A 21,602-nucleotide genomic window follows, 5' to 3' on the forward strand; every position below is an offset into this window, starting at 1 on the left:
TGAAGGGAGAAGTCAAACAGTGTAAGACATGACAAGATAATAATAATTTATAGATTATCAAAGGTTCATGAGGGGGAGTGAGAAGGGGGTGGGATGAGGAGCTGATATCAAGGGCGCAAATAGAAAGCAAATGTTTTGAGAATGAAGAGGGCAACAAATGTACAAATGTGCTGATGGATGGATGGATTGTGATAAGAGTTGTATGAGCCCCCAATAAAATGATTTTAAAAATAAATAAATTTAAATACAAAAAATAAAAAGCTGGAGGGTAAATCCAATCGCAGTTACCCCATCCTGGTCAGAGGAGCAGGTCTTCAGCCCCCAAGATATCACGGCTGCCCCCTCGTCTTTCCCTTTGCATGTGGTAGTCGTTACTCTATTGCCCCTGCATGTGCCTGTGGAGGCAGCAGGGTGAGGTTTTCTACTCCCATGAAGAGTTAGTCTCAGAAACCCACAGGGGCAGTTCTGCCCTGTCCTGTAGGGTCGCTGTGAGTCAGCATCGACCCCAGGGCAGTGAGAAGAAGAGTGAGGGAAGGTCTGAGCCCAGTCACCTTACAGGTGACTTGTCTAACCTGATGGCTTGGCCACCAGTCTTTGTGAAGGGCATGACTTCACGTGGAAATATTTGGTTTTGAGTTTTCTGTCCTGTTTCGCGCTCCCTTTCATATGGGGGGATTATCCAGTCACACCTGAGGGGCTCACCTTCCAGCACTCCACCAGACAGGGGTTTGCTGCTATTCATGAAGTTTCCAGAGACCAACTGTTCCGAAGAGGTCCAGCTCTTCCTTCTTCCCAGCCTGCCTGAGTCTGAGAGCTCCGCGGAAATCTGCACCACATCTTTGTAGGACTCGTGGGTGTGGCAGTTACATAATCTCCAGTCAACTCGCGAAGGGGTGGAGTCTAGCCTGTCAATCAGGTTGCAGCTTGATGACCTCATTTTGAGGCACAACGGAGGCAAATAGTTCACTGGAGGCTAGACATGCTCTCTCTGAGACACATTCCTGTTGACAAGCCACATGGAGCTACACTGAAGCTGCCAGATCCCTGGAGCTGGAAGAGCCACGTGGAGACCCCTGACAGCACTGAGATGTTTCCACTGCCACTGGATCCACAAGACTTCCCACCCACTGGCCTGTGATCTTCCTGTATTTGGTGTCATTGCATGTGTTGTATGGGTCTGAAGAGGAATTTATAGACTGGTATTGGACATGTGGGCTTATAACGGACTTATGGACTTGAACTGGACTGGGCTGGGATGGTTTCTTAATATACCATTACTCTTTGATATAAAGTTCTCTACTACACACATATGGGTTCTCTGGGTTTGTTTCTCTAGGCAATCCAGACTGACACAATGGGTGACCTTGATGGTGTGAGGATAGAGGAGTCATACCTTTGGACATTACAGCAGCATGCACACCCTACAGCAGGACAGACAGAAGGAAGAGAGGGGGTGCTGACCTGCTGCTGTTTCGAGTTTCCCTGGAGCTGATTCTGACCCATAGTGACTTCATGCCCAGCAGAACAAAGCACCATCCTCACCATTGTTCCCATGCCGGACGGAGCCCATTGATGCAAACACTGTGTCGATCCATCCATCCCGTTGGGAACCTCCCTCTCTTCTGCCGCCCCTCTACTTTACCCAATGTGGTGTCCTGTTCCAGGGACTGGTCTCTGCTGCCCACATGCCTAAAGCATGTGAGATGAAGTCTGGCCATCCTTGCCTCTAAATAGCACTCTGGCCTTTCTTCTTCCAAGACAGATTGCTTTGTCCCTTTAGCAGTCTATGGGCCTTTCCGTATTCCTCGCCAGCAACACAATTCAAGCGCATCAATTCTCCTTCAGCTCACATTGCATTTTTCTCTTTTACACAAATAGCAACAAGCAAAGGAAGTAAAAAGTTGCCATCGTGGTACTACTGCCTGCAGTCATCCCTCGGCCCTTGCTCAGCCAACCCTGCCACGGGGCCTTTCCTTGGGAATGACGCTGCTGTCGCTGGTGCTCAGAAGGAAACAGCCTTGCGCTTTCCCAGAATGCCCTGCAAGTCCCCGTTTGTGCTCTCTCTTTGTCACCGATTTCCCCTGTTTATCGGGAAAGTTATTAGATCTCAGTGGCTTTAAAAAATAATAATAGTAATCACAAACAAATGCGCAACTCACAGCACGCAGCACTGCCGCGCCTATCGTGGGATTTATTTGACTATTTAAAATTAATTCAGGTAAGTTTGTGCTTTTATTGTCCAATATATGTATTTCTATGTACTTGGGGGATCGTTTTAATGGAAACGTCGCCTTCCGTTGATCATGACTTTGCATTAAAGAGCTAATGTTCTTTTCTGGATACTTAACAGCCCAGCGGTGCCTCAGGACATGAAGCATTTCCGACGAGACTTCTGCCCCGCTTTTAAAACCGAGGAACCCCCTGCTGCTACACGCACCCCAGCTTGCAGCGGCTCTGCAGGACAGAGCAGAACTGCCGGCAGGGTCCCGAAGGCTGCTCTCTATGGCATGGGCCCTGGCGGAGGGGTGTTTAAAGTGCCCTGCTGCTGAGAGGCTGGTGGTTCGAATCCACGAACCTCCTTGCAGGAAAGATGTGGCAGCCTGCTCCCATGGGGATCACAGACTTGGGAGGCAACCGGGACATGGCTGCTCCATCTTACGGGGCTGCTAGGGGTTGAGGTTGGCTCGACGGCAAGGGCTTTGGGGTTTCCTTTGTACGGAAGCAGACTGCTCCATCCTTCTCCCGTGAGTCATCTCGCGGGTTTGCACAGAGCCGCTCTCAGTTAGCAGTGACACTGTAGTTGGCGCTTCACCGGGGCTCCTGCTAGTCGCTGGTAAAGACGGTCCCCTGTCCCGGGAACAAAAGAAAGCAATCCGCTGCCTCGGAGTTGATTCCGACTGGTAGAAAGCGAGCTACCTGGAAGCGGGAGACTCAGCCATGGAGTCAATTCTGACACACAGCGACTCTGTAGGACATGCCAAGAACTGCCGGCCTTGTGAGTTTCCAGACTGTCTCTGTTGCCGGGAGTAGAAAGCCCAGTCTTTCTCCCTCAGAGCTGCTGGTCTCCAGGGCTCCTGAGGGAGAAAAGAGATCCCAAATTCAAATACAATTTTTAGGGAACCAGGTATTAAATCTTAAAGTGGACAAGGACAAAACAAAGACAAATTATGCCACCAGGGAGACCATAATGATGTCCAAGGGCTCACAGCCACATGGTCACTTGCATAGGACTTGGAAAACAAGGGCAACTGTCGCCAGACCAGGATTGGTGGAGGTGAAGTCATCCACGGCAGGCGGGACTACAGCAGTCAGGGAGGACCGTGATTGGACACCCACAATATTGCAGAGTAGAATGCTTACAGGATTGGCTCCCTCCAGCCATCCGACCAAGGTAGTCAGAGAGGGCCCATGGCACGCAATTTCCATCCAGGACACACTCAGGTGAGACCCTCCGGGCCGGGCTGCCCAGGGCAAAGGTGGTAACCCACTTCAGATCACCCTCTGTCCGAGGGGCAAAGGGATCAGAAAGAACTTGCTGGTCCAGGGTCAGCAAGAACTCCATGAAGGCTGAGCCTACACGGGGACCCAAAATGGACCTCCCTATGAACCATAGCCTTCTATACAACTAGTGACAAGTGGGTACATGCTAACTCGGAGCCTGGGGTGAGGATGGCATTTGGGGACTCCATTCTCACGGGCAAGAGCGGGGGTTGATGAGGGACCAGAAGGGTCCAAGGGTGGTCTGTATATCCACACAACCCTGGCACTCCATGCTCTGAGGGTGCATGCCTGTGAGACTGCAGTGACTGCCCTTTAGGTGCTCAGGTTGTTGTGGAATCCCAGCCAGGAGGGAGATGAGAGGGAGAGAGGATCCATCTGCCTGCTCCTCGTGGTCTCAATGCTCCCTTCCAAGTAGCTCAGTTCTGAAGACTCCCCCCGTTACAGCACCAGCCCTGAAGGCTGATGGGTCACAACTGAGCTCCAAGGAGATGAAGAATGACCTTGCAGGCCAACTAAACAGGAAGACCCAGCGAGTTTGTCACCAGGCCACCTGGCCTCACTCAATCCCGGCTCTTTCTGGAGCACCAGCGCCCCTCTGGGTTCAGGGCACACTCATCTGCCCTCCTCTGCCCTCTCAGCCCACCCGTGGTTGAGCTCACACTGCACAGGGATTCGTCCAGTGGATCGTGTCCATACACGTACTTTAGTGACACGGTGGCAAGCCCCTCTGCTACGGACATGCACTCCCTGCCTTCGAAGCCTCCTTCCTATCTAATCTTTTAGTTCTTAAAAGCACAATGCTCAAGGCAGACATTCTTTAACTCCTTAAGCCAAAACCATTGTTGGGTGTAAGGAAATCTTCAGGGGACACCTTTCAGTTAAATCCCCCAGGAATTCTGGTTAAAATGTAGCTCCTGAGTCCCTCTATCTGGTGGAGATGCATCTTGAAAGGAATTCTAGCCATCAGCAAAGGCCTGGTGCTAAGACTTTTATGAGCACCTCCCGGGTCCTGGCGCACGCTGCGTTCCTCGCTGGAAGCCCCCAGTCACTCTGAGGGGGAAAGATGAGGGTTCCATGATTTCGACCTTTGGAACCCCACAGGGCTGGCACTCCTCTGTCCTGGAGACTCACTATGGGTCACAATGGACTCAACGGCGGTGAGTTCGGGTTGGTTTGGTTTAGCAGCTCCTAGGAGATCCGGTGGTCAAACACTCGGCTGCTAACTGAAGAGTCTGCTGTTCAAGCCCTTCAGACGCTGCACGGGTGAACGAGGTGGCCGTCTGCTTCTCCAAAGACCACATCCCTGGAAGCCCTCTGGGCCGCTCTGTCCTGCTCTGAGTCCGAGGGGGCTCCAACGGAGTGGGTTGGGAACACAGTCCCTCCTGCAGTTTGGATGGGGAAGGGACAGGGACAAGCCCATCTTGGGCCTTGTGGGAGCTTACTGCCCTCGTGGGTGTAGAAGGCAAAGAGCAAGCAAGTGACAAACTCAAGTCAACACAAGCAGGCAGGGGGCTCGGGTGAGCACTAGGGTGAAGATGTTGACAGAGGAGCAGGCCAGGTGTGAGGAGAGACGGGCCTCAGGTGAGGGAGCAGCAGGGGTGAGGGCAGCAGAGGACCACTGTGTGCAGCCATAACTGTGATGGGGTGCTGACTCATAGTGGTCTCGTGTACAACAGGACCAACCACTGCCCAGTCCGGTGCCCTCCTCACAATTGTCCTTAGATTTGTGTCCATTGGTGCAGCCACTGCGTCAACGTACCTTGTCCAGGGCCTTCCTCTTTTCCTCTGCCCCTCTGCTTTATGAAGCATGATGTCCTTTCCTAACGCTGGACTCTCCTGAGGAGGAGCCCTGGTGGCACAGTGGTTATGCGCTGAGGTGCTACTCACCAGGTCAGCAGTTCGAAACCACCAGCTTTTCCGTGGGAGAAAGATGATGCTTTTTACTGTCGTAAAGAGTTACAGTCTCCAAAACCCACAGGGGCAATTCGACCCTGTCCTTAGAGGGTCATCATGTGTCAGATTGACTCAATGGCAGGGAGTTTGGTTTGGGGTTGGTCTCTTCTGGCAGCGTGTCCAAAATACGTGAACCAGCTCTTTCCAGAATGTTCCTACAGAGAGAAAATGGCTAGACAGTTTACAGGCAGGCAGAGCCCTATCTTACGTTTCCACGCAGATTCCGCCTCCACGGAGTTCCTTCTGCCCCGGGCCAGCAAGGAGAAGAGTCCCGCCCTCAGGCAGAGTGGGTGTGAAAGTGGACTACTACCACTCCCCTGGCCCCAGGGGACTCCCCTGGCCCCAGGGGACTTCCCTGGGTGTTCCCCTGATGGACATTGGGGTACCCTGGGCACACAGTCACCTGTCACACCATGATTGCCTTGGTCAGAAGGCCTTGAGCCCGTCCTATATACGGTTCCTCTCTGCAGCCACGTCTTCTTCCCGCTCTGCAGTCCTGCCTGGCAAACGGTGCTGAACTGATCTGCCCCCAGTCCTGATCCTGTGGCAGTTTCCCTTGTGTCCCACGTCTCCTTTGAGTACCCGAGGAGCTGTGAACCCTTGGACACCCTTATGGCCTCAGGTTGATGTCCCCTTAAGCCAGACAATTGTTCCCATCTTGTCTTTTCCCTGTGTAAGGGCTTCTCACCCCAACGCCAGCAGTTTGAAACCACCAGCCGCTCCACAGGAGAAAGCTTCAGCTTTCTACTTTTGCAAACATTTCCAGTCTCAGAAACCCACAGGGGCAGGTCCAACCTTTCCCCTAAGGCCGCCATGAGTCGGAAGGAGCGAGAATGGAGTGTTGAAGGTCCAGCTCTCAGAGGGTCACAGCCCACAGGAGAATGCTTGGTTTGTTCACTCCCTAGACCAGCAGCACCCAGTCGACTAACTCCTGGGGACCTGATGGGAGTCTCAGGGTTGTCAGCAGCTGGGTTGTCCTTTGGATAGTGGGTTTCCAGGCCTTTCTGCAGAGGCACCTCTGAGTGGACTTGAGCTTGAGTTGAATGAGTTAAGCTTTCTCACCCCATAGGACCTCAGAGCCCTGAATCTGGGTCTTTGAAATGGGGTAGGAACCCCAGGACTGTGGGGGCAGGAGGCAAAGGGAGACAGGGTATCAAGTTCTCTCCTGCTCATAGACTCAGACCCCTGATGACTACACAGCAAGTCACTGGAGTCTCGGTGTCCTGCCGAGGGGACGTCCTTTTGTCTCCAGCATCAACATGGGATTACACCAGAAGGCCGTCTCCTCGGTGGGAGAGGTGGACACATTTTGTCTACAGCAGGGCTGGCGGGAAAGGCCTTGCCTTGTCCCCTTGTCCAATCGCCTGTCACACCTTGACACCTTCCATGTGCCCCCGGGTCCCAGCAGTGACCTGAGGTGGCATCACTAGAGGGTGCTGGGGTCTAGACCCAACTGGATGATGCCATCACAGAGAGTGACATCAAAGCAACCACTGATTTTTAAAAAGGGCAGAAAAGTCTTTATAAAAGTATCCCTGGAGTTGCTTATGCCAACCAAATATATCTTTGAAAAAACAAACAAAAACCCACTAACCACCATGTCAATTCTGACTCACCAAGACTGGATCCTCCATAGGGTTTCTGAGGCGCTCCGTCCATGTGGAACAGCGGGTGGATTTGAAGCTCCAACCTTGAGGTGAACAGCCCGCTGCTCACCGGGCAGCCCCACCTGGCCCCCATCCATACAACCTCCCAGGCTAACATTTACATTTTGAACTGTGGGATTTGCCCCCATCAGACCTGTCACGATCACCCACATGCGGGGACCCTTCAGCCTCGTGGTTCCGTCTGCGCCCAAGAGGAGCTCGGGCTGTTTGGAATACGGCCGGGTTTTCATTATGCCGGTTTGTCCAACATTCTGGTGGGTTAGCTACAATATGATGGTAATTAGCATCTGGGCCTGTAGCAATACCTCTGCTGATGCTGAAGTAACAATCAAAGAAAGGAGAAAAATCAAAACAGGCTCCCCCCTCTCAACTTATAATATTGTAATTAATAATGTTGTCATTGAATGGAGAACAATTTCACGGGACCGTTTTGTTGTTAGCATGCACATAAGCTGAGGAAGATGACATGTAAAGCCTTCATATCTATTTTTATCACCGATGATTAAAATGGATAATAATAAGCTTTACTAAGCATTCCTTATGGTCTGCTGTGGGAGGAGGTCCATTGGGAAGGGGGACAAGAGGGGACTGTGGGACAGTGACACCGGGTGTGAATGTGCTAGGTGACACCAAACCTACTGACGTCACTGCTGGTCAGGGTGTCCTCAGAAAGCACCCCAGGCCAGTGACCGGCTGGGGTGGCCGGGTCCTTCGGCAGGTGAAGTCCCCCGCGGCGGGGGCCAGGTGCGGAGGCTCGGGTGCGCTGCCCGCGCCGGGCACCAGGCGTCGCCCGCTCCAGGCGCGCGGGCCCGCCCCCGCCGCCGCGGAGCCCAGCAAGCCAAGGCGGCGACCCTGCCGGACAGATTTCCTGCTGGGCTGCGGCGGGCGGGCGGCGCTCGGACCCGCTCCTTTGCGCGTTCCCACCACCCCTCCGCGGCGGGGACCGCGGCGCCGGGTGGGCAGCGGTGGCCGCGAGATGCGGAGCGGCGGCGGCGGCGGCGCGATCGGTGCAACCGGACCGGCGCCCCCGAGGTGAGCCGGTGCGGGTGGGTGGCCGCGGGGCCGTGTGCCCTCCCGGTGCCGCGCGCGCGCTGGGCGGTCGGAGCAGGCCGGGCGCCGCCGAGGGGGGCAGGCCGCGCGGGGACCAGTCCCCGCGCGCGGCCCCGGTTGGCTCAGGAGTCAGGGTCAGTGCGGGGGACTGCGCTCCTGGCCACCGGCTCTGTGAGCCCCTGCCTGGCGTCCCAGACCAACTTGGCACCCGCAGGGTGGCCCTCGCACCTCTCTGGGCTACCGGCAGCAGTGCGTGGGTTGGCGGTGGTGCCAGCGCGAGGGGGCGTGGGCGGTGGGGTGGGAGGGGGTGGCGGTTGGAGAACAGGCAGGCCGAGGGGTGCCCGCGAGTCACAGGGGGCGGGGGTGCGCACTCCAGGTCAGGGAGGCGAGCCTTTGGAGAGAGTACCCTGAGTTGTGCCAACTCCCCAGGGAGACACTGAGTGGGCGGGCCAGCAGACCCCACCACACTCGCTGTGATGGCTGGTGGCCTGTGTGTGCACCAAGGCCAGAGGCCAGCTAGGTGCCATTTCCGCCCTCTCCCTGGGACCATCTGGGTCAGTCCCGCTACCACAGGCCCACGAGCCCGAGCCAAGCCTAGTAAGCCTGCTGGTCCTGACCTAAATTCTACCGGGGCACCGCAAGTGTTTCTAGAAAGGTGAAAAATTATGCTGGCAAAATGAGCCTATTGATTTGTCTTCAATTACCACGGACCACTCCACCTGAGGTTCGGACCAGGCGCACACTCGGGCAGAAGGGAAGGGTGAGATGGGTTCTTGTGAAAGCTGGTTGAGCTCAGCTGCTCTTGACCCCAGGTGCCCCTTGACCTCATCGGGGTGGAAAGGCTTCGTGCCCCAAGCGCAAGGCACAGTCAAGACCAGTGATGGTTTCTCCTCAGCCAGACAGAGCCCCACTCATTCGGTGGAGTGCCCCAAATGGGGCACTGGGCCCGCGCCAGCCATGGCCTGTCAGTGCCTGGCATTCCAGGAGCACTAGCTGGGCCCAGAGGCTCCTGGGGGCCCGAGTCTTTCTCTGGAGGTTCCTCTGGGTGGGCTCGACTACCCGACTTTCAGAGAGCAGCAAGTGGGCTGTCCAGTCACTCCTCCCAGGGACCCTGTATGAAGCCAAACCAAGCCCCCACATCAAATCTGCTGCCTCCAAGTTGGTTCAGATTCCTAGAGAGCCTATGCAGGGTTTCTGAGGGTGTCAAATGTTCACTGGAGCAGACAGCCTCGTCATTCTTCTCCATGGTGACCAGTGGGTTTGAACTGCCCACCTTGCTATTAACAACCCTAACCCAAAGAGCCATTAGGGCTCCCTATTAAGCCAGATCAACAAACCCAAACCCACTGTCATCGTGTGAATTCTGACTCATAGAGGCCCATAGGGCAGGACAGAACTGACCCTGTGGGTTTCCCAGACTGTAACTCTTCATGGACGTGGAAAGCCTCATCTTTCTCCCGAGGAGAGACTGGTGGTTCTGAACTACTGACCTTATCAAAGGAGGCCTGAAATAGTGGAGTGTTCCTGACATTGAGATAGAGTTTGGGATTTCTGGGCCTGTGGGGCAGTGGGGTCAGGGAGAGGGTTGACCAGAAACAAGCTCAGGAAGTGGCGAGGGTGGGTGGGGGGAGACTCTCACACAACAGAGCTACCCCTTCCCTGATGCAGGCCACCCCTATCCTCTCCTGGTGACCCCTGGGCTCCTGTGCCCAGCGGGTCCAGGCCTGTGTCCCTTTGTGTTTGATAAACCCAAGAATCACACCCATCCACCCAGACTAACTTCCTCTGAATCACCCTAGGCTGGAGGGTTGGCGCTTTGTGTTCATTCTGAAGGCTAATGATCAGGAGACAGGTCCTCAGCCCAACCCCCACTGCAGGTCACTCACAGTCCCATTACTTGTGGGAAGTTGGCCGTAGGTGTTGCTGCCACTGTGCAGAGGCTTCCGGAACTCCTGCGCACAAAGTGAAAATGCAGAAGCCACACACTGGCCCTGCTTCCCCCAGAGAGGGGTCACCCAATGCTGCTGGTGGTGTCAGAGGGGCCCAGAATGTGAAGAGTGCGTGGTAAGGGCCAGAGCACTGGGGAAGGGGGTTGCTACTGAGAAGGAAATGTGACTTTCAGTCCAAGAGCTTTTCCTGACTGCGCCCCAACTAGTCTACTCCATCCCACCCCCACCTCCACTGCCACGTCCACCTCAAAGCCATCTCACCCAGGACCAAACCAGATCCAAGCCATGGCCACCACGTCCATCCCAAGACAGTCCAAGACTCCACCCCCCCTGGTCACAATCCCCTTGCTTGCATTCTCGGGTTCAGCTGGCCACTTAGCAATTCTCTCAAAAGCTCCCAGAACCCCGCATGTGCAAAGTCAAACTTAGGGTCTCTGCCACCCAGCCTAGTGCTTTATGGCAGTGTCTTAGACTGTGGAGTGCCGCCAGGCTCCACCTTCTGCAGAAAGGAGACCTGGGCAGCGGGTCCACGAGGACCACAGTATCCCCTGTCCCAAGCCAGTTGGCCTTTGATGGCTACAGGTGGGGTTAGGAGCTGGTGACAAAGTGAAAGTGTTTGGCCATGCCTCAGCTCACGTGTGCGCATGAGGGTATTTTCAGCGGCTGTCGTGGTATGAAGGAGACAGAGCCCAAAGCAGATCGAGATGAGAGGGCTGTTTGGGGGCTGCGTTACCAGTTCTGGGGGTGCTGGCATGCTTGCTACAAAGACTGTGTGAGCAGAGCCAAAGAGACCTGGAATAACCCCCGTGGAGCTAGGCTTGCAGCCGGGAGGCAAGGAACCCTGGTGAAAGGCGCCCTCCCTCCCTTCCTTATTGGAGACGTCTTTGTCGTTTATCGAGTCTGAGATGAAACAGAAGCTCCGCTGTCAGATGTATCCTTTGGGACAGAGACTGGGTTTGATTGTCCCCTGGGAGATCGCTGAGAGGCCAAGGTCATCTCAAGCCCTTCTTTTCCTGTGCCATGGCCAGCGTCACCCAATGGCGTGGTCCTCTCTGAAGCTGTGCCCTGCTTTCTGGTCCTCAGGCTCAGTCACTGCCCAGCTGCCGGCTCAGAGTACCCTTCCTTCTGATTCCAGCCCGGCCTTCATCTGCCTCAGCTTCCCCAAAGCACCTCTGCTCCTTTGTGTCTTTCTCTCAGACTGTCCCAAGTCCCAAGGCTGTGTCCTTTCCTTCCTAGTTCATGGATCAAATAGTCCCTCTCTCTGCCTCAGTCTGTGGAGCGCCGGTGGTGGGGTGGTTATGCATTGGGCTGCTAACAGTAAGGTCAGCGCTTCAAAACCACTGACCGCTTCATGGGACAGAGATGAGGCTTTCTGCTGCGGTAAAGAGTGACAGTCACAGAAACTCAGGGGGCAGTTCTCCCCTGTCCCATAGAAGTCGGCATTGACTCGATGGCAGTGGGATTGAGCTTTGGGGGCTAAGTGGTCAGTACTTTTACATAGAGAGTGTGTCTCTGACAGGGTGGGCTTTGGGTTCCAATACGGCGATATAAGTCCCAGGTCTGGCAGGACATGGGCCACCCAGTCAGACACCCTGGCCTCAGCGCTCCCATTGTCGAAGAAGGGACAGCTCTGTTGCGCGTGTTTATCAGAGGATGACAGTGAATACAGATCAAGCCAAAAGCATGAGGTCGGGGGTTCCCCGGAGACAGCCCACCCTGCATACTGCATGTTTGTGGGATCTATGCAGACTGGGCGAGTCAGTGAGCCAATGTCTTCATCCGTCATAATGGATGGATGCCTTGGGTCACGGGTGTCATTTTGCTTGGAGCCACAATCTGTGCTTAGGGAAGCAGCAATCGAGAACTCAGAAGGCACGTTGTTCTGGATAAACCTGCTACACAAGACCTCTTGAAAGGGTTGAGGATCGAGTGGTGGGGTACCAGGAGCGCCTGACCCAAGCCATGGTCTTCCCAGTGGCCTCATAGGCATGTCACCGTCCTTCCACGACTAAGGAGGACCGGAGGGGAATCCCTGCATTCGGGTTAAGGTGTGGACAGGAAGGTTCACTATACCACCGGCCGTCAGAGGAGTGAGTGAATCTCGCTTGGGGGAAGTACAGCCTCGGAAGGGAGGATGGTGGGATTTCTCGAGTGTGCTGAGGACATGTTGTCGGGAAGAACGTGCTCAGTGGGGGTCAGCCACGAGGAGGAAGAGCTTCAAGGAGATGGGTGAGCACAGCGACTCCCGTGGGGGGTTCCCAAGGAGCAGTGAGCCCAGGAGGGTGCAGGACCCGACTGTGTTTCCTTCCATTTTAATGGGGCCGTTCCGGGTCAGAACCGATGCGGTGGCACCCAACACAAACAGCAGTCCTTTGGGAACCATCTTTTCAAAGTGCAGGGCCTGCGCGGTAACGTCACAGGCCACGTGCTACTCAGTGAGCATGGAGTATCACGGGGGGAAGCCATTCGCTCTCAGAACAATGTCACTGTGCGCATGAAATACGCCCCCCCTTTCTTAAAATCATTTTACTGGGGGCTCGTACAACACTGATCGCAATCCATACAGACATCCATTGTGTCCAGCACATTTGTACCTTTGTTATCATCGTCATTCTCAAAACATTTGCTTTCTACTTGAGCCCTGGGTGCAGTGCATATTACTAAGGGTCACATGTGCCAGAGCAAGCAGATCAGATGTGCAAAAGTCCCAAGTGTGGCTTGACATAGGTTGGCTTGACGTATGTTGTCATCGTTCAGGGACCAGCCAAGTGACTCCGCAGGTAACGTTTGTACACACCTGGCATCCCAGTCTGGTCCCCTCCCCTCCCAGCGGGGTCAGACCAGGCTGACCCTGCCCACACCTAGTCCATCCAGGGGACTGCATATGACTCGAGTCTGTCTCGGTCCTCGAGACAAGAGTTGGAGTGAGAACAGGCTCAGGGGTCCAACCCCAGGCCTCCAAAACATTGATTTTGCAGGGTTACCTTTTCATTATTCTGCCATTTGCCTCTTTCTCCCCAAAAGCAGAGTGCTGAAGAATCTTCTAGATGACTGGACTTGCATTTCAGCAGGGCCGGAGAGGCGGTTGTTCTCGTTCAGAGCACGCACGCGTGTCAAGTGTGGGCCCAGCTCCTCTCTGAGTGGGGGATGGGTCGTGATCCTGCTTGGGGGGATTCGTAAGTCAGACATGTCTTCTTCTCTCAGAGGTGTGCCAGTCCAGGTGCTCCACTTGGGGGTTTGATGTGGTTCTCAGCCTCTTTGATCTCACATACCACGGGGCTTGGTCTCCAGCCGCACACAGAGGGCCCTGCCTTCCTTTCAACTTCACAAACACTTCAAAGAGACTCGGTTCTTATTTCATTATGAAGTAAGGGTGTTGGTTCGTTTTACAATCGACAATACATTTCAGGGGAAAAAAATAATGCATGCCTCCTTTTAGGTTGCTTGCCGATGAGGCGGGGATCGAAGGTCTGATTATTGAGGAACTGTGTTTAGAACGCATTTCGGATGCCATCGACAATATTGGTTAGGAGGGGGAACGTCTTCCTTCTCCCTGACACAAGCTTGCGGCTGCTGCTGTTGGGTGAGGTGCCGGAGATCCTTTCCCAGCTCAGAGGGAAACACCGCCCGGCCCTCGCCCTCCTCCCAGTTGCTCCCGTGTCCTGAGCCCGTCGCCCATCTCTGGGAGGGTCTTCCTCCATCTCCATCTTGCTGACATGATCATAAACACCGTCCAATATAAACGATAAGCTCCTATTTCCTATTGCGTGGATTTCAGCTGATGCCAGCGCCTGCGTCTCCGAGAGATGCTTTCTCACCATTACTGGGAAAGCACGCGTATGAATTAATAAAGAGCCAGCAATGGGCGCCCTTGATGCCTTAGAGAGTTTGCTGTAACTCGGGCTGGGCTAACCAGACGTGACTGCAGGCAGTTGTTTTAATGGGGCAAACACCCATAAACCCTGTTCCAAAGAGAAGACAGGGGTTCCTTGCATCGGACCAAACTCCTCTTCTCTGGCTCTGGACTGGGGGGGGGGGTGTCCTCCAAAAGCTCAGGCTGTCTCCAGCCCCAGCCCTCTGGAAACCACACTGTTCGGACCTTATGCCTTCCTAGGTATGAAGCTGTTCTTAGCTCCCTGTGGCCCAGACATGCCGGACATCTGAGGGCTGATGTAGCCGCCTGGCTAGCAGCGGTCCCACCCCGCCTCCCCAGCAGTGCTGACTCCCCATCCTTTTCCTTCCCCGCCTGGCGGTAGTCTATCATTCATTCCGTGTGTCCGCCATCCAGTCCAATCCTTCTTGCCCAGGTCCGTGATCAGTTACTGGTCTGCCCTTCTCTTGACCCGCCGTGCTATAAAAGCGCAGGAACCAGAGACTTAATAATTTGGCCTTGTGTTGTGCCAAACTCTTCTTGGCTGGCAGACACGTTTCTTTCAAAGGATATTCCCTGAGTTTCGTCAAACGCACTTGGCATTAGAGAGCGTTGGTTAGACTTTGTGGATGGGACGCAGAGAAGTGTTTAGGGTTTACTGAGGCCCTACTGTGTGTGCCAGAGTCCTGGGGGTGGGGTGCACTCGGCGAACATGCACGGCTGCAAGCTGAAAACTAGGAGGTTCCAGTCCATCCAGAGAAGCCTCGGGAGAAAGTCCGGGTGATCTGCTTCCTGAAAACCAGCCCCCCAGAGCCGCATGGAGTACCCTTCCACTCGGACTCCAGCTGGACCGGACGGCAACGTGCACGGCGTGGTATCCCGATAGTCACAGAAGAAAGCCCAGTGCCTACCCTTGGAGCCTCCTGTGGCCTGGATGTGGCCTGGGCTGGTCACTTCCAGAGAGGACATGATGGAATGCCAGGCAGGCCTGGGGGGCAGAGCAGTGAGCGTCTGCATAGCTTCACCCCACAGAGTAGCCATGGTCTTCAAGCCAAAGGTGGCGTCCAGGCCAGGGGCTGCCATGCCCCATCCAGAGAGCGTTGGCCAGCATCTCGGCGCCCAGAGGTGGCAGAGGCAGACCCGACAGGACTTGGGAGCCTGGTTTTCCATGCCTTTGAGACCCTGGGTTCTTATGAAGACTCTAGACCAGGGGTCCTCAAACTATGGCCCGCGGGCCACATGCGGCCCACCGAGGACATTGATCCGGTCCACCGGGAGTTTTTGCCCCGTTTGGTTTTTTACTTCAAAATAAGATATGTGCAATGTGCATAGGAATTTGTTCTTAGTTGGGTTTTTTTTTTTTAACTATAGTCCAGCCCTCCAACGGGTCTGAGGGACAGTGAACTGGTCCCATTTAAAAAGTTTAAGGACCCCTGGTCTAGACTTGCTCCGTAGGAAACTGCATTCTCTCAGACACTCCATAACTGGGCTTGCAGAGGTCTGGGTAGGCTGCCTGTCTCCCCACCTGGATTCCAGGTGTGCCCACCTGCCGGAGGGGTGGGGCCAGGACCCTGGCACATAAACTCAGGTGTGTTGCAGATGGAGGCCTCTCTGTGAGCTGTGGGCAGGCCCATGCTGAGTGGAGATGGATGGGGGAGAGTGGGCTCGTCCACGGTTGTAAGAACGCTGACCAGAGGATGAGGACACAGGCTGCAGGACTCTTGGCAGGACACGTGAATGCTTGGGGAGCAGGGGGCAGGTTTGGGGGCAAAGGTGAGCCCATGCTGAGATGCCTGACGGAGAGCCTTATCTGGCACAGGCAGCAAGTTATACTGGGGTCTCCCAGTGAAGAGGCAGGCTGGAGCCCGAACCCTGGTACCTGTGAGTGAGAGTCTGGAAAGACAACTTTGGCGATGCTGTCTGTTGATGGAACTCAAGGTCAGACCAGATCACAAGCAATCCTAGCCCATGTGGGTATTCTCTTGCCCAGGAGAGGGCCAGGCAGGCACACTGGGAAGGCACCCAGAGACCCAGGATGACGGGGAGGCCAGCTCTGCTCAATGAGGGACCAGGGACAGCTCCTCTCTCCCAACCCCATCTGCACCCCCACCATGGAGGCCCTCAGCTGGACTTATGGCTGCCAGACTGAGGCAGTGAGTCTGTCCTCACAGCCACCTGCCTGGTGGGGTTTTGTCAGAGCAAATGGCATTTGTCTGTCTCTGAGTGAGGAAGACTGTTCACTAGAGACCCAGTGGGAGCCCTGCTAACTGCTCCTCCTTCTAGAAATACCCGGGCCCGATGGTGTGCCCTTAGGGGTTAGACTGGTCCTAATAGAATTGCACAATGTGTCAAGTCCTTGACCATGGTCATGGTCATCAAGGCCTTGTCTCCTGGGAAGCAGAAGTCTCCAAGCTCCACAAGTGGCAAGCCTTGGAATTGGTGGTCTAGGAGAAGTTGGGGGGACTTGAGAAGTGGGGAAAGACCTCAGGGAGGTCGTAGGGAGAGATCTAGAGGATGTGAGGGTGTCCTGAGGGAGGCCCCATGGGGAGGTCTCTGCAAAAGGTCTCGAGGGTAAGTCTTGGCATGGACGATGTCTTGGAAGAAGGTCTTGGGGTGAGGCTCTCAGGAAGCTCCACATGGTCCTTGAAGGCCTCAAAGCTTCAGCCTTCACTCTGTTCTTAAAGAACACCGTGGAGCTGTGAGCATCATGCGTTCAGCTTCTGTCTGAAACCATGCAGCTCTGCTGGAGGACCTGGGAGTGATTGTGGAGCTGGGACCCCACACCTGTGGGAAGAGTGAGGGACCAGGAAGTCAATTGGGGGACACTCAGAGGTCCATGGGCACCCTGGTGACATCCTCTAGTTCCCTGGTGTCGTGGGGCACTGCTGTATGCATCTCAGGGGTGATGAAGGACGCCTTTCCCCATGATGGAATAGAAACTAGGCTGGGGATGCTGCCAGGGGCGGGGGACTGCTCCGAGGCCCCATTGTGCAGTGACATGCCCTAGAGCATCGTGGGGGTCAGAACGGAGCCTGACTGCAGGTTTGGCTTCCTGCTATTCTCACCGAGCGTCAGACACGGCAGTGCTACATATTGAAGGTCAGCAGCCACCTTGCCTCCGGCAATCCTGTCACCTGTGGGGCACCTTTGTCCCAACGGCCACGTTCTCGGCTATCTGTGTGCCTTGCACTCACAAGGTTCCAGACGTCGTCAAAGCACTATTGTGTGCTTCCTAGGTTGCGGCTCAGCCTATGTATAATTTCAGAGGCACGGGACACCAAGGAACAGGGCAGGTGCTTGCTTGGGATATTCACCAACGCCCGGCAGGGCGCCCATCATTGCTCTGGGGTCTGCGTGTGCTGTTGACAGAGCAGAACTGCCCCGGAGTGTCTCCTAGGTGGTGAATCTTCACAGAGGCCCCGGTCTTTCTCCCCACGAGACGATGACACTGCCGGTGGGTTTGAACTGCTCTTCTTGAGGTTTGCAGTCAAATGCCTCACCCCAGGCCACTGCAAGGGCACCTCAAGGTCAGCCTTTACTTCACAGGCCCTGCCATGGTTGGCCTCCCTTCTGTGTGAGGCCAGGCCCAGGCCTGGGGGAACAGCCCGCTCATTTCCACGGCTGCAAGGAACCCAGGAACGTCAAGAGCCCCAGGAATGTCAAGAGCCACATGCTTGATGCACAGTCAACAATAAACGGGGACCCCCTGGCTCGAGTCCAGCTGTTTTCTCATCAGCCTTCCCTGTGCATTTCTAGCTAGAAATACAGCTTCTGAACAAGTCTCCCGGCTTACCCAAAACCAAAGCTAGTATTAACCTTTCCCCTTCTGGGGCTGTATGCTTGAGGCGTTTGGGCGACACTTTGGTTCAGAGGGCAGCCTTCTTGGGAAGAAGACCAACATGTGTGTGTGTGTGTGTGTGTGTTCTCAGTCTAGTTGTGGGTCCACTCTGTGGCCCACCCTGGCCAGGTGTATATCCCCAAGAACTGAGGTGTAAGAGACTCACTAGGGACCCAGTCTGAAGATTCCAGACCTACTGTGAGGCAGGAGCTGGTATCCCTCAGGACTGTTTAACCCAGAGCTGCAGGAGACAGACACAGCTCAGACTCAGGACGTAGTCTTATCAACACACACTCCTCAACGCACACTCTCACAGTCTCTCAACACACCCACATTCCTCAGCCACAGGTCCATACACTACTCACAGTCGCAAGGGCTCACATTCATACACACAGCCTTATTCCTGCTCACCCATAGGTGCTCCAAGTCACACACGCAGGCTCTCTGAGCCCCCTGCCCTCCATTGGGTCCCAGGTTCCCAGATTCGCCTCTAGGATGGCTTTGTCCCAAACCCAGGCCAAGCTTCACCTGTGTCTGCAGGCCCTCCCTCGGGCACCCTAGGGGACTGAACACCTGACCCCAGTCAGCCCCAGGGGAGGTGGTAGCAGCTCTGGCCAGCAGCTGTGGCTGCATTGTGCCCTGGCCCCTGGCCCATGCTGGGGGCCCCCGAGTGGGGACTTCACTAGCCAGCACCCGGACATTCCATTCCTCTGATGGCTTGAAGGGCAGGGTGAGGCCAGGGAATGCCCAGTGTTTGCCCCTGTTGTTGCCCAAGTGCCTATCCCATGGCCATGCTGTGCAAGGAGGGCCTCGGGAGATGCCCGGGGACAGAGCCAAGTGCTGTGCCCAGTGCTCTGGCCGAGGTGGGAGGGTGGGACTGGGGCAGGCTTCCCTTTGGCTGGGGCCTGGACATCGTTCCATTCACTTTAAGGCTTCCGCCAAGAGGAGGGGCTTCCCGTCGCAGAAGCACGGCCTTGCCCTGCAGTCGGCCGACATGAACTTGTCCCGTGTACGCATGCCCCTCAGTCTGAGTTCTGCCAAGTGGGAACTGAGCCCTGGGGGCTGGGGGCCACGGGGGTCGTGTTCCGTCTCTTCTGCAACAATGAACCCGCAGGAGACACCAGCTGGAAAATCTCCCTGACGAATACAAGGACCCTCTGGGTGGGATTTAACTTCTGTGTCAAGACTCGTGAGAAATGTAATTAGCCATGGTGAGATGATGCAGGCAGCTGGCTGCATGAACATGCTCACAGAACACATGGGAACAAGCCCTTCAGCTCTGTCCAGATCACGGTGCTTGTCCTCCAGAGGTGCTGGGGCCCACACAAGACAGAAGTAGGTCTTGGGGGCGTGTGTGTGTGTGCGGGGGGGGGGGTAGGGGTGGTGGGGAGGGTTCTGTATGGAAGACGGTCAGGTATTTCCTCTGCAGCACCAGCACCACATGGATTCTAACTGCCCTCCTGTGGGTTCACAGCAAATGATCCAGCTCAGCCCCCACGGGTGCAGGCAGAGCTCAGGGCCTTTGAAAGAGTAGGTAGTGGGTGGTGAGGGGGTCCCCTCCCTTGATATTCCTGACGGCTCTTGGCGAAGAGCCCGAGGGACTGCGGTGAACTTAGGGCGAAGGACCTTGTGGAAAATTCCTGGGAAGTTCTCAGCTGAAGAACTGGGCTCAGGAATAGCCAGCTCCAGGTCCAGGCCTGTGGTGGGGGCAGCTGGCTGCCACAGATTCATGCTGAACAGTGGACGGATGGTTGAAGTCCTGGCAAACCTTGGCCACGGGTATATATGGACTGGGATGGGCAGGCAGGAGGGTCCTACCTGGGGATCCAACATTTTGTACTCCCCAGAGTACAGGTTACTGCAAACCAAACTCCCTGCTCTGAATGTATCCCAACTCCTAGTGATCCTGCAGGACAGGGTAGAACTGCCCCTGTGGGTTTCTGAGGTTGTCATTCTTTACGGGAGGAGAAGGCCCAATCTTTCTCCCAAGAAGCTGCTGACCATGTGGGGGGCCACCAGGGCTCCTGGAATACAGGCTGTGGTGGCTGCCGTGAGTTGTCATTGAGCTGGTTCTGACCCGTAGCGACCTCGTGTACAACAGATGGGAACACAGCGTGGTCCTGGGCCATCCTCACATTTGCGCTTAGTCTTCAGCCCCTTGTTGTAGCCCCTGTGCCCATCCCTCTCAGCGAGGGTCTTCCTCTGTCTTGCCGCCCCTCCGCTTTACCAGGCCCGATGTCCTGCCCCAGGGGCTGGTCTCTCCTGACAGTATGCCCAGCATCTGTGAGATGAAACCTTGCCTTCCTTGCCTCTAAGGAGCATTCTGGCTGTACTTTTTCCCAAGACAGATTTGTTGGTTCTTTTGGCGTGGATTCTGCTTTGGTCTTCCTTATTCCGTGTCCGACTCGCACATGCATATGAGGCCATGGGAAATGCCATGCCTTGAACGAGGCTCACCTGAGTCCTCGAACTAACAGCGTCAAAATACCGTGGGGTTTTTTATTTAAAGACTTGACAGAGGTCTCGTGCAAATCTGCCCAGTGCATTGTTTGGTCTCTCAACCGCTGTTTCCACGAGCCTTGATTGTAGATCCAATGTCCACCTTTTCCCTAGACACCGCGCTGTTCCCAATCGGTCCAGAGGGAGATGTTTGATCTTTACATTGAGCTGTCGCCCACACGAAAGGCTGCTGAGAGCAGCCCCTAAGGCAGAGCTTCACTCCACCTGGCTAGACTGAGCTCAAATGTTACTTTTGGCTACAAGTATTATTAAGACGAATACGTTCCTGGAAAGTTATTGCAGTCACGTTTCACAGACACTAAGCAGCAAGCCCTGGTACCTCTGTGGGCTAAGCACTGGGCTGGCTCACCCCCCGCGGCTCTGCCGGAGAATATGAAGCTGCTGCTCGGGAGACGGACAGGCCGGGGCACGCTGCCCGGGTTCGCTTGGAGTAGGAACTGACTCTCATAGCATTTGACTAAGATGGATCCCACGTGTCAGACCGAGGTTGGCGACTCCATGTGCATCAGCGTTCAGCTGTGCCCCAAGGGGTGTGCAGGGACTGGTTTTCCAGAAGTTGGCCACCAGGCTTTGCTTCCGAGTCATCTCTGGATCAACTTGAAGTACCCCCTCCCCCCCCCCACACACACACACACCGGGGACTCTCTCAGGCAGGCTCACTGAGCTTAATGATCTTGCCACGTCAGCACAGAATCCCTTTGAAAAGCAGCCGCTCCTTCACGTATCTATAGGTTGCATTTTCTGAGGGCTGGGCCTCCAACTTCATGGTTCCCCTTTGCTTCCAGCAAAGGAAATATCGAAACTTTCTTAGAGAACCTGCAGCGCTTCACTCTGTGAGCGAAGAAACCACACTAAGCTTTTCCTCCTCCGTGTTTCCGTCTCGGCTCCCTGAGACTGGCTGCTGGAGGAAGGGGGGCTATTAACTTTTAAAGAGCGTGCATGTTTCCTTCTGATCTGCACGGATCACGCCAGCCTCTCCGCCTCGGAAACAAACGCGTGGGGACAGGTGTGTCCAGGTGTCACCATTAGAAATGTCCGCTCGTCCGTGGCCGGTTCTGAACACAGCAGGGGCATTACTTCCTCTGCCCACAAGCCGTCTCGGGGTTCCTGGACCTCAGACTGCAGGGCCACGGGAATGTGGATGGGGCCAGCTGTGGTCTACCAGTGTGCGCAGGGTGCCTTTCTACCCCATACAGCCTAGAGGAAGGTTCTCTGTGTCAGAGGGGACACCGGTGGCCATGTAGAGAGTGGAC

Source organism: Tenrec ecaudatus, chromosome 16 (genome assembly GCF_050624435.1).
Source record: "Tenrec ecaudatus isolate mTenEca1 chromosome 16, mTenEca1.hap1, whole genome shotgun sequence".
Lineage (NCBI taxonomy): Eukaryota > Metazoa > Chordata > Mammalia > Afrosoricida > Tenrecidae > Tenrec > Tenrec ecaudatus.